Source organism: Bidens hawaiensis, unplaced genomic scaffold (assembly GCF_021521415.1).
Source record: "Bidens hawaiensis isolate Kalapana, Puna unplaced genomic scaffold, B.hawaiensis_p1.1 tig00015047_1, whole genome shotgun sequence".
In the NCBI taxonomy this organism is placed as follows: domain Eukaryota; kingdom Viridiplantae; phylum Streptophyta; class Magnoliopsida; order Asterales; family Asteraceae; genus Bidens; species Bidens hawaiensis.
Genome location: NW_027492334.1, coordinates 530,031 through 545,112, shown reverse-complemented (window position 1 = coordinate 545,112; position 15,082 = coordinate 530,031).

The following is a 15,082-nucleotide window of genomic DNA, read 5'->3' as shown; positions in this document are numbered from 1 at the left end:
TTCATAATATATAGTATTTCTTTAAGTTTATTAAAAAAAGGTGCATTGTATAAACCCCAAACCGTGAAACCAAACCGGAACCAAACCGTTAATAATGGTTCGGTTTGGTTCGGTTTTAAATCTCAACGGTTCGGTTATTAGTTTTGGATAATTCCAAACCGTTTGGGTTCGGTTTGACCCAAAAACCGTCAAAACCGGGCCTTGAACACCCCGAGTTGAGTCGTCTAACAAGGTCAACACAGTCATGATTATCAAACCCTTAAATAACCCGCTCAAGTATACCTATATAACTTGATTATCAAACCCTAACCCGATTAAATACTCTAACATATACGAGAGTCAACCCATACAAACTTCAACATAATCATTTAACAAACTTCAACATAATCATTCTTACTAATTGTAATTTTAGTAAACAAAAAAATAATAATTGAACCAAAACATTAAAACATACCTTATTGGTGAAGACTGGAGTGAATGAGAGATGGATAATAGGGATGGAAAGGAAGGGTGCGGACGGTGTGGCTGAAAGAGAGACGGTCGGCGGTGGACTGCGGCGGTGGTGGTGGGTTAGGGTTTGACCTGCAGTTGTGGTGGGGAAGGGAAGTTGTGTGATTTTTTTGTTTGTTATCGCTGGGTAAAAATAAATAACCTAACTTGCTGGGTAAAAAAAAGGAAAAAAAGTGGAAATAAAAAAATAAGGCGCTGCAGATGAGAGTCGAACCCGGGTTGACAGGAGTGTTGGTTGGATTAAAGGGAGGAGTATTACCACCAGACCAGTATTCCTGATTGTATATGGGTTCATTCACAAAATATATATCTGTTCACTGTCACATATATGAAACAAATTTTGAGATGAACTTCCTTTGTATATTAATTATAGAAACAGATTGCTTATGCACGTCGCCTTATGGCCTGCTAGTTAACACTTGAAGCTTTGTGGGTAGAGGTCGCGGGTTCGACCCCTGTACACCACGTTTTTGTTGGAAAGTTTTGTTTTTATTTCCTTTAAGCCACAATTAATCATATTAATAATAATGACTAAATATGAATTATTTCACTAAAACCCGACTTTGTAAATACCGTCATCATATCATCATCATAACATCATCATCATCATCATCATAATATCATCATCATCATAACATCATCATCATAACATCATCATCATCATGTCATTATGATACCATCATCATCATAATATTAATTTCATATCATCATCATCATCATAACATCATCATCATCATACCATCATCATCATCATCATCATCATATCATTATGATATCATCATCATCATCATAATATTAGTTTCATATCATCATCATCATCATCATAACATCATCATCATCATACCATCATCATCATCATAACATCATCATCATCATATCATTATGATATCATCATCATCATAATATCATCATCATAACATCATCATCATACCATCATCATATCATTATGATATCATCATCATCATAATATTAGTTTCATATCATCATCATCATAACATCATCATCATCATCATAATATTAGTTTCATATCATCATCATCATAACATTATCATCATCATTGTCACACCCCAACCTACGGCGGAAATGTCGGGGCGCGGACTGATTGTCACAGCTCTCAAGGTACTATCATGCAATATTAAAAGTGTCGATATCTATTAAATAAATTTCCAAATAACAATTATCCATACAAAATTCAAATACACAAATACATATATCCATCAATTACAATATGTCTCATTAAGTTTTTCTCCTAGCATAAATTCTTAAGTGATCTTGTACTTCACATCAAACGAATACCTGCATATGCGTTGAAAATAATATAGCTTTGTCAACACAAGGTTGAGTGAGCAACACACCAGTTCAAAGTATAAATAAAAATATGTATTTGCAACAAGTCATATGAGAATAACAAAATAACCAAATGAGTAAGTATAACTGAGATGTCGAGAAGCACAAAGCTATAACGACTGGCGTATGATCATACTAGACTGAGATAATGTTGGACCTCTCCGAATGCGAAAGCATACAAAGCAAATAAGCACATAAACAAGTAATGTATAAGTTGTTAACACATAAGACAAAGTTGCAGTTTTAAGTATAAGTATGTATGAGAAAATATATTTACGCATATGTCCCCAAAACGTTGAAAGCGATAAAATAGGGGAATGTGATACTCACCTCGATAGACGAACAAAGGATGATTAAGAAAATGAGAAGACGGAAAAAGTCACACGCGAACGATAAATCCTAAAAGAAACGAGAGTAACGGATACGCTTAAGTAAAGATTTAAGATCGATTACAACAACTCAATAATCATTAATAAGTAAATATTATAATACTATAATATTATATATAGATTTATAAAATAAAGTAATTATTCTAATTTATAAAGAAAATAACATAATAAATATTACTTTTAACTTTTATAGTTTACTTAATTTTATATAAAAATATTAGATTTTAAGTTAATATATATATTTATATATAGTCATTAAAGTATAATATACTTATTTATATTTACATATACGTGTATAAGCCTTTATGTGTATACGAGAACGAGAACGAAAACGAGAGTTAAACGAGTGTTACAAAATCGGTTTTTAATGAAATAATTATTATTTAGTTATTATTATTGTAACTATAAGGATTAAATGGTTTATATAAAATAAAACAAGGAAATTCCTAAAAAAGCGGGGTGCAGGGAGTCGAACCCGCGACCTCTGCCCCCAAAGTAACATGTGTTAACCAGCTGGCCCCAATGGCGACGTGCAAATTAGGTCCAGCTCGTTTAGTTATAAACACACAAGAGGTCTTGACCATACTGATTAAGAACCCTATAAATTCAAATTGGTCAACCCGATTACAATTAACCAAATCAAGTTTTGGGCTATTGTCTACCCTATATCTCGATCTAAACCACACAAACAATTACCTCTTAATGCGACCAGAAGAGGGTAAACGGAAGCAGACATGCCGGCGGTAAAAGATGAATGAACAAGCAATTAAATGGTGATACTGATGCAATTATTTATAGGGTTAACATTAGTTAGGGTTAAGCGATCGTATATACGCAGTTAATTGGATTATAACATCTATTTTCGTGTCCAACAAGATTACAATAGTCTCGGCTAAGATAAAAAGGAAAAACGAATCAAAGAGATACGATTAATATATATGGATTGTCGGTTAAGGCCGAAATTGGTAATAACACGCAATTTGTATATCAATTACATCATACAAAAGAAAATTAAGGTCCAAGTTATGGATTTGTGAATTCGGGTCCAAGAAAAACAAAATGGATACGGGTTTGGGTAGATGGGGGTTAATGGGTTGGATTAATATAAGTAAATTGCATATTTAGTCCTTGTAAATTATAAGTGGATGCAAGGTTGGGTTAAAGCTAGTTAAGGGGTGAAAAGTGTATATTAATCAAAGTTAAAATGGATATTAAAGTATAATTAATAATATAATATTTTAATGATTAGTTTACCAAAAACGCAAATAAGTCGAGTAATGGATATAATATATTAGATGGAAAACCCGAGTTGTTACAATCATACCATCATCATGAGTTTTTAGGTTCTTTTCTTTGTTATTATTATAAGTCATTGTTTGTGTAGATTGGTATTGTAGTTGATATTGTTTCTTACGTTTGCATTTTTAAATAAATTTACATTATTTCCTACGTACTCATGTAAGATCAAAATGTATATGAACCTTCCCCTCATCATCATATCATCCACCACAATTTTTATTATAATTTGTTAGACTAATTTCATTCACATACAAATTAGTCTAACAAACCCAATTTTTATTATAAAACTAATATCTCTATTTTCAACCAATTTAAGCTAACAAAACTAAACTTCATTAATGTATGTTAAATAAAAATAAGTTTCAAATATTTTTATTAATAATTGTCCACTTTTTTTTAAAAAAAATGTGCTTATAATAGGTTAAAATAAATTCTTTAATTAAAAATAAACAATATATATGTGATATAAAAATCATTTAAAAAAGCATTTATATTAACATCATCATCATTCTACGCCGCGATAAACGCTCCTCTTGCAGTGGTTGACAGTCTTTTACAGCCTTTTGGGATTTCGAGTAACCTTCGTAAAGCACCGTTAAGATCGAACCGCGGCGTTTAGAAGACCACAGAAACCACTATATAAACACCCGAAAATCTATAGGCTCCATGCAACAAAAAATTGTTAATCCCCCACCCACCCATACATTACCGTAATACTTTGGAAAATAATAACAATGGAGCCCGAAAATAGCATCTACACAGCCATGAAAATTTCGGTCTGAAATAAACAAGAAAGTTGTGGCTGTGTGAATGCTATTTTGGGGTCCATTATTATTAGTATAGAAAACGGTCTCATCGATCTACGATTTAAGTCCGCTCATCAATATATTACCCTGCAAACTAATAACGATGGAGCCCGAAAATAGCATCTACATAGCCACGATAAATTCGGTCTGAAATTAAGAAGATAATTGTGGCTGTGTGAATGCTATTTTGGATTCCATTATTATTAATATAGAATACAGTCTCGTCGGTCAATTTAACGTGGTTGATCGAGCGGATATTGGTGGCTGTGTAGATGCTATTTTGTAGTCTTTATTAAAATCAATATAAAAGGAGGGGGATGAACGTGCCTAGAGGCCCCCCTTCATGAATCCCAACAGTCCCGAAAATCCCAAAAGATTTAAGGGATTTTTGAATTCGGTCAGCTAGGAGTAATGACTGGTGTGCGTCATTACTATTAATCGTGAACAAAAGGTTGCAGGCGGATTTTGACAATTGATGCAATTGTTGTAAATGTTCTTGTTGTGTAGATGCTATTTTAAAAATCTTAGGACTAGTTTGTAATTAGTCGCTCGTTCGTTCTAATGTAATCGTAACTTGTGTAAGACTATTATTATATTTCACATTTTAAAGATTACATTATCATTGTATATTACGTAAAAGACGAAACGTTTGAAACAAGGACATATTCATCGCCATCTAATATTAGTATACTTTGTATATATATATGTTATATCGGAAATGAGACGATAATATTGTAAGAACTCGAGAATTCCAATTAAGATTGTATCCGTAACCCGACCCATTTTGATTTTCTTAGAGAATTTAATCAATGAAAAACCGCGTTTATCGAGTAAATTAACTATTTATTTAATTAATCATACAAAACATATTTATAAACTTTTAAATCTTGGCATTTTTGACCAAAACATAAACTACTACCCCAATTTACTTCCATCTCTATATTCAAAGGACCAAACTGCTATATTATGCCTTTTGATCCATAAACCCTTACCCGTTTACCCGTATCCATTTGACAACCCGCGACCCGTTTTGTTAGCTTGGACCTTAATTCTCGCCTCAATTTTGGAATCAAATCATTCATCATAACATACATTCCTAATTCGGCCATACCGACAATCGAATTTTGAAAACCATGATCGATATTATGCTTATTGCGTATATGAATAACCCTAAACTTAATTGAACGAACATAGATTTAACGAACATAGATTGAACAATTTTAATTCCTTCTGGTCTTAGTTTATGGTAATTGATTCATTCCTTCTGGTCGCTCTAACCTATCCTACAATAATCCTAAAGTTAATTGAACGAACATAGATTGGATTGAAAGATTTTAATGGTTAGGGTTATAAGATCAATTAAGTGATAATCGACTTCTGGGTTTTTAAATTTATGTTGTTATGAATTAATCAACATTTGACCATGGCTCAGCGGGTTGTGATGTGTGCGTCTATGTACTCAGCCGGCCAGGGACGCAGGTTCGAGCCCTGGCCAACCTAGTTTTGGGTAATTTTATTTCTTTTTCAATGTTTTAATCTTTTAATAATGAAATAAATATCTCATAACTAAAATTAAATATAAATGATATTTTCATCCAACCGACATCCATAAGTTATGTTTTCTTGTCTATAAATCTCATTTATATGTGTACACAACACCAAATATGTTAGAAGTGTTTGGTTTCTTGTGATAGGGGGTTCGGGGTTTTATACACAATTTTCCACGTGACCTATATACACAATTTTAATAATTATGTTAAAATAAATATAAAACGAGGGGATGAAATAGAATTACAAAATAGCACATACACGACATGTATCTGGCACAATGATATCATCTTATCAAATACAATTATTATGTCATAACATTGCAATCCGTACGTCTCTGCGTGTTTTATAAAAGAAATCACCCAACATATATCCCACTTGTAAGATGGTAGCATTCCATGTGAGATCACTTCATGCTTGTATTTTTGAGGTGGCACCGAATTCATTAAAAGCATCGGTCCATATTCGTGAAGTAGTAGGTAGTTTGAGATGGTCCGTGCATGGTGTTCCCCGCTCCAAGGTAGAATGGAGTTTAATGTGCCTGTAATCGGCACTGATGGGATATATGAAGGTGTACTAATTATGAGTTCCACCTTGCCACGGCTACCCCTACGACTACATGTCACCACAAAATAGCGTCTACACAACCACTATATGGTTTTAATCATATTGGCTTGAATAATTTAAACAGGGTCGATGATTTTTGAATAAATTGTAGGTCGAGAGGGAAATATCGTTGGTAAGAAACATTTTTTAGGGGTGTATGGTAGACTAAAGTGTTTGTGTAAATGGTTGATGGTAGTCGTTTTTATAGCTAAAAGTGAGGTGCAGCGTTAAGGGCTTCAGGAGACGGTAAGTGTTAAAGATAGCATTATACGACGCGGTTATGACTTAACGCCGCGGTTATAACCGACATTAATTTTGCATGCTTTGCAGACTTTTTGACTATTGCTTCAGTCGTCACAGTTGTTACAGGCCTTTCAGCCTTGTCAGGCCATATACGCCGCGGTAATGCCTCAACGCAGAGGTAAGACCGACTTTAATTTTGCATGCTTTGCAGAGAGGTTGAATTCACTTCACACACTTTGTAGATTTCCATGTTACCCATATACGCCGAGGTTAGATCTTAACACAGAGGTAAAGGCCGATAGATACCATCTATAAAACAATTAATAAACTACAAGGTAGGTGCAAAACTAGTCAATCCCATACATCACCACACCCATACAACACGATTTAATTCCTTATCCTAGACATAATACCATGCCAAAAATAATACATAATATGGTTTCGTTGCTCAATATAGCTCGGTTGGTCCAGGGGATATTGGTGTCTGTGTAGATGGTATTTTGGAGCCTTTCTTCAAACACGGACATGATGAACATCTTTATGGGTCATTGTATTTGTAATTTAAAGATTAAATTATGATTATAATACATTACATGATGATCGGTTTCGATTAAGTAAATGTAATTGATAGTCCTGAGAGTGAGATTAAAGGCATGTTGATACATTACTGTACCACTAGATCGATTAATTTAAAGATTAAATTATGATTAAATTTACTTGTTTACTATAACACCTTTTCATTTAGTTGTTTACTGTAACATCTTTATTATATTTTGTAATTTAAAGATTAAATTATAATTATAACACATTACATGATGATCGGTTTCGAATACATAATTGTAAGTTTAAATTATAAATATATTACATTTAAAAAATTTCTAAAATTGTTGTTGACATCTACGAAAGGTTCTTCTATCCTTTCGGGTGGTTCTTTAGAATGTCGTGTGGAAACCGTCTATTGGAACACTAGTAGATGATGACGTCTGGCACGACCGAGGAGGAGAAGTATGACAGACAGGTCTGTCGGAACGCAAGTAGTTGACGGCAAACAAGACTGAGGAGGACAAGTATGACAGACAGGTTTTCCTCCGTTTACTTGTCTCTCGGAACACCAGTAGATGCCTGCTGGAACCACCGAGGAGGAGAAGTGCGTCAGACAGGTCCCCTTCGTTGACCTGCATGTCGAAACAGTGGTAGATGTTGCTCTGGCACGACCTCGGAGGAGAAGTATGATAGACAAGTCTCCTCCGTTGGTAGTATTACTAGTTGAGATCTACAACGAACTCAATTTGGGTGCTACATTAGGCCACAACCACCCTCACCACCACATGTAACTACAAAATAGCGTCTACATGGCCAACATCTGCCTTTAATAGTAACCGACTTCATGAGTTAAACATGAAGGTGTAATGAAAAATTTTTGTGTGCTGACATAAACGTATAGAGGAAACATGGAGGAGGGTTTTATGATAAACATGGAGTACGGTGTGTTTTATGTTTAAGTTTTGTGTTAGAAAAAATAGTGAATCGGAGGGTGTGTTTGTAGACAAAAATGTTTAGTGTCTGAAAAAATGGTGAAACCTAGTGGGGTTTTTGTAGACAAAAATTTTGGTTCACAAAACGCCGCGTTAACACCATAATGAGGCGTATATATGCGCTGTAAGTTTGCACAATCTCATATTATTTGTCATTCTAGTACTTTTTATTAAATAAATATAATTTTATAATTGTTTTTTATTAATAATAGTTGTTTTAATTATTTAAAGTGTTTAGAAATATAAAAAAAACTTCTTTATTTAAAAATAAGCAATATATATTTAATATAAAAATATTTATATTCACCAAAAACACTTAAATAAAGTTGAATATTCTATTACAATTGTTTCCTATTGGTTGTGACCTACCGACATTATCATTCAACGCCCCAGTTGTGACATAACGCAACGGTTCTCACCGACATTATTTGTGCAGGCTTTTCAGGTTTTTCAGGCTTTTTTAGGTGTTAAACGCCGCGGTAATCCCTCAACGTAGCGGTAAGCCCAACTTTATTCCGACACTTTGTAGATTCCCATGTTACCCATATACGCCGAGGTGAGTTCTTAACGCAGAGGTAAAGGCCGATAGAAACCATCTATAAAAATCTATAAAATAAAGAAATTATTTTAATTCCTTATCCTAGACATAATACCATGCCAAAAATAATACATATCTGTATTGTTTAAATTTTAAATAAAGAAGTTATTTTTTATATTGTTAAATACTCTTAAAAAAAACACAACAATTATTAATAAAAAACAATTAAACACTTACATAACTGAAGATTGGTTTAGGGTTGGTTTGTGAATGGGGGTGGTAAACATAATTCAATAAAATGTGAATATAATACTGCAATCAAATACAACGCAATCTATAAAGTTGGTTTGCCATGTGATGACGGTATCTAACACAAGCCTCTTCAACGTCATCTTCTATCAGCAGAGATTTGTTTCTAACAAGGTTTTCCATCATCATGCAAACAAGAACCCCGGCAGTAGAAACATTACCGTTATCCTGAGGAACATCTATCTCAACCAAACCAACAGACATTTTATACTTCATGTGGTGAGTAGACCTGATCCAATAGTGAATAGCATCAAGAAACCACGTGAAAAACAAAGTTATCATCTCAATGTAGTATGCAACATAACGTCTTTTTTCATTCCTCCACCTCGTGTCGGTCCAGTATTGGGTAATTACCATGGTCCGCAAATCAATACGAACGAGGAGCCAGTCCGATTGTTGAATCCATAATGAGAGATAAACGTAATCAACCTCCCAAAATGGAGGGTATGGTTCTTTTTCACCGGCCATCTCTCTAGCGGCTAACGAGTTCGCATCTTTCATATGAACGTAGAAATCAGGAGGCAACACCGTCCAACGTTGTTCTTCGCTTGGATATTTTAATAGCCTTGACAGTCTAACACGCATCATTCTAAGTGTCCACGCTTCAACATGCTGTACAATTTCGTGATATAAAAATAATACGTAACAATAATACATGGTCTATATAATTTAAATTTAAATAGTTATTCACAAGAGATGACAAACACCCGTTGGACTCGAAACCTAGCAGGGCACCCCAAAAGTTACGATCTAAAGGTTCGGTGATGAAACGAGTATGGCAAAACGGTGCATCCCCGTTGTTATAAAAATCAACGGCATCCTTCGACTAGTTCCTAGACTCTTCAACTTCAACCGCAAATATCTTTGTTTGTTGGGGGCGTTCGACAGGATCTTCTTTTTCTGGACCTCCCGAATGAGTACATGACGACGTGCCAGAAACGTCTACGATAGACGGCCTCCTTACACGCCTCCAATTTTTGTCCGGGATTTTTGCAGATTTTGGAGCCGGTTGAGAACAAAAAAACCCGTCGTTATTTTTCTCCATATTTTGCGGTTTTTTTGGTGTGTTGGATGTAATGGGCATGTTCGTATATATGTTACACAAAAAAGTCGGTGTGCACAAAGTATGTTAACAAACTATACATCGCGTTAGGAACATACCGTGGGGTTAAACGTACATCAGACAGGCTTTCAGTACTGGAAGATTCCTGACATGTCGGAGACCAGTGGACCAAATATACGCAGAGTTATGTTCTATACATACCGGTTAATTATATTTTATATTTTAATGTAAATCAGCATCTCAACATATAAAAATATATGCGACTCGGAAAATTGGTAGTCCCTAAAGAAAAAATGTGGTACGTTGATTTAGATGTTCGAGCAGTGGCCGTTGTCATCAAATTTGTGTTGATGCTAATTTGAAGTTGTTAATTCTCATTTACTTGTTTATCATAACACTTTTATTAAATATTGTAATTTAAATATTTTAAATATTAGATTTAAAAATCATAACACATTACACAAGGAACATAATAATATTTTCTTATCAAACGCAATTCTTTCGTACATATTTTGAAAGTGAAGTCACGACAACCATCATCGTCTTCACTATCATCAACTCTCGGTCATAAAGGTACAGTACCTTAAAAACACTCTTAATTAACAACACAATACAAATATTACATTAAAAAAATAGCATTTACACAACATAATATTACATTTATAGATGTTGTTGACATATACGAAAATGTTCTTTTAAAGGAATTCACTCATCTTTATGGCGCTTCTCGGGTGGTTCTTTTAGATGTTCATTGGAACCCGTCTGTAGAAATGCCCAAACTCTTCCCTCCATCATTTAATGGCGGCCACAATGCCTGTAAACGGCGCTGTTGAGATTTATGACGAGGGAAACCTAACATTCCGATCAGGCAACGACAACCCCACCCCTGACTGTCACTCCAAAATAACATCTACACAACCAACAATAAGTTTTAATAGTAACCGACCACATGAAACATTGTGAAAGGCTTTATTGAAAACATTAATGAGGGTGTGGTTGAACGAACGGAAATTCGGAGAGGCTTTTGTAGACAAAATTTGGAGGTTGTATACGTCACGTTAGGTACGAAACCCATCGGTTTAGGACGACAGGTTACTACATGTTGCCAGATTTTATATGTACTTTGTTATCTTAAAACGCCACTTTGAGGACTATACGTGCCTTTGTTTCAAAAAAAATCAATTATAAATTATGCCCGAAACCTCACTAAGCCTCTATCCATCCAATACATAGATAATTATTATGATGACCCCAACTCTAATTTCAATGATTAAGAGGAAAATATGTGTCAACCGAAAGAGAGAACGTTGGCCGTGTAGATGTTATTTTGGTCTAGTTATTATTCTTTGGGATAGAAGCTGTCATTAAGATCAACAGTGGGGTGTTGGCATTAAGTTGTTTGAAGAACAACAAGAAAACAAGAACAGAGAGAGTGCATTGCCAGGACCCCGTAATTGACGTGCCATTAGATTATCAAGCAAAGAAGGTGGCAGACAAGGCTGCGTAGATGCTATTTTAAAGTACAATATGTGTTAATATCTTGTTGTACTAGTTTTGTCAATTGTAATCGTTTGTAACTTTTAAGCAATGATTATGATGTTTTTTCCATGCCGTTATGAGATATAAAATTTTAACAATACTGTTTTCTAATGTAATCGTTTAGAAATTTAAATCAAATGATCTTGCCGAGCCCGTTCTATTCAATATTGGAGTAAGCGTTATACGCCGCGTTAATAGCTTACCGTTGCCGATAACACGCTCCTGCTGCAGCCTTTTCAGATTTTGTCGATTTCGAGTTACCCTCATACGTCACGTCAAGGCCGTAATGTGGCGGATAAGGGACTCAGAGACCATCTATATAACAACCAATAATCTATGGCTCAATACCACAATAAATCGTTAGGCCTCAACACCACTCCACCCATTCAACAATATATTACCCTGCAAAATAATAACAATGTAGCCCGAAAATAGCTTCTACGCAGCCACAGAAATTTCGGCGTGAAATAAACGATCAAATTGTGGATGTGTGGATGCTATTTTGGAGTACATTATTATTAATATATAATACGGTCTCGTCGGTCAACTTTACGGTGGGTGTCCAGCAGATATCGGTAGCTGTGTAGATGCTATTTTGGAGTCTTTATTAATATTAATATAAAACTAGGGGATGAAGATGCCTATATGGCCCCATTTATAATTCACAAAAGTGCCCCCAAAACCCAAAAAGGAAATCAAATGAGGGTATCTAACATCCAAGGCCAGCTATGAGTAAAGACTGGTGTCTGATATTACTATTACCTGTTGACTAGAAATTTACAGGCGGATTTCGAAATTTAAGCAATTGTTGTTTGTCTCCGTCATGTGTAGATGCTATTTTGTTACTGCAATGTATATCTCAATGTTTAATTTGTTTGAAAACTAGTTTGCACCACCTATAGATTACAGTATCGTTATATATTACGTAAAAGTGGCATCTTCAAACGAGGTCATGTTTATCGGCATTTATTATTGGAATACAATGTATATATATATCGCATTAACAATGAACAATATCGATAAAAATAGGGTTAAAAATACCCAACAAATATCATATTCGAAATAATATGTTGTCATACATATATTTAAAGACAGAACTCGACAACCTATATCGTCTCCACTGTCATCAAATCTGAACTACAAATTAGGAAAAATGTCTTTCTTTGCAACTTTTTATAGGGGTCAAAAATTTTATTAATATTTCACCTCGCGTTTATGTCTAAACGTGACGGTTAAGACATACCCACTTTTTTCCACATGCAAACACAGGGTTTCTCTTCAAAGTGAATAGGTGAGTTACAGGCTTTTCAGAGTTTGTAGATTTGCCCCTTACCTAAATACGCGACGTTAAGTTCTTAATGCAGCGGTTACAGATATTTAGGCAATCAATATACGCAAAGGTAAGAGCTTTACGCAGAGGTAAAGGCCGACAATATTGCATGCAAAGGCTTTTACAGGCTTATCACAGTTTCTAGAGATCCACGTTACCATTATACGGTTCTTGAAGATATTACCGTGGCGGTTAACACTTAAAAACCCAAGTTAGGATTGGCAGTGGGTCGGGTTTTGGTATTCCCAAACCCATACCCGGGTTTGAAAGTCTATCCCAAACAAACCCAACTAATCGGGTATATGTTACCAGGTACTCAAATTTTCATACTCATTCACAAATCAACCCAACTAATTATTTTTTATTATACCTATATGTAATATGATTAGTTTTTATCTCATATAAGAAATATAAAACAAAATTGTATATTCAAATTTTTTAGAAATGTTAAATATTATAAATTATAGACAAAATATCAATTTATAGGTGAAATATAAAAAATTCTTGCCAAACAATAATTTTTGATTTTTGTTTAAGTATAGGTGCCAACCAAACTACTAAAAGGTTCACGAACGAGAATGGTCTTATAAATGACCTCCGTAGCAACAACATCCATCCTTATTTTCGTCAACGCAATAGATTCAACATAGAGATGATTACACAATAACATTCGTCACGTGGATTAAAAGACAAAAAATAATTATTAATTAAAAATTATAAATTCAGTTTTCCTCACGGCCACTTCGTTTCACTATACCCTGTTTGCAAACGGTTGATGATTATTTTAATATAAATACGATACCTAGAAATTCATACAAACATTACAACACATTTAAACGTGCAGAATTTAAGTAACACATTACAGTACATAAAGCATCACAAACCACGTACAATACTACTTCCAATGACAATCATCGTTTGACCAGTCAGAATCCCACACCGGATCATTTTCGTATGGATCATGATAGTAAGCTTCCTCCAGCTCACTGGTGTAGTTGAAAGCTGCTTTCAAAACCTCAGGGTCATAATCATCACCCGGATCTATTTCATGCTCCTCACTTGGTCTAAATAATTCATCCTCTTGCACCAAATAAGCAATCAACTCATTTTCTACCAATTGACATTCTTTGTCTTCCATTTGACTTGCTTCATTGTCAAACTGAACTACATTCACAACATTCTCAATTTGATCCTTCTCATTTTCATCATGGTTGCAACATGACTGATAATGTGGAAAGTAAATAAATGAAACATGAAACTCTAAACATTAAACAACAACAACAAAGAGTACAGTATCCCATACTACAAATACGATGTTATCAGCTAATCAATAAACACAAACATAAACAAAGAACAAAAACCAACTAATAGCTAGCAACATCTTCAACCTTGTTACTTCTTTGGTTTCATTCTTGCAAACTCATCTTTCTTGTTTATCATATTCACCATTGCTTGAATTACCTTTTCACAACTAGGGCATGTGGGATCATCGGCCGATTTTAGCCATCCACAACTCCATTTCTGTAATGGACTTAATATATCAACAAACAAAAACCCCTAATTCGATTAACAGACTAAGAACACTAACACCTAAATTTGACCTAACCTAAATTAAATGAATCAGCTTAGATTAACAGACATAAACACTAATACGTTAGTAATTAAAGACTTACACAACACAGAAATCGACGACCGGGGTTTGCATCGGTCCTGGATATCCGGTAACATGTGGCGGCTCCACATGGGCATCTCACACAAAGGTCATCTGCACGGGAAGGCTTCGAAGATGACTCAGAGGAGTGTTGACTAGACTTGGATTGAGATATCCCTCAAACTGTCGCCGGAAGATGGAATAATACGGGGAAGAGGGGAATCGGTCGGCTGAACAAGAAATATAGACTGAAAGATGGGGAAACAATATTTGACAGGCTAAAAATAGTGGAACACTAACGCCACGTCAAGGACTATACGTGGGGTTATTGGTAACGCACCGACATGACACGTCGGAAAATAATGGGAT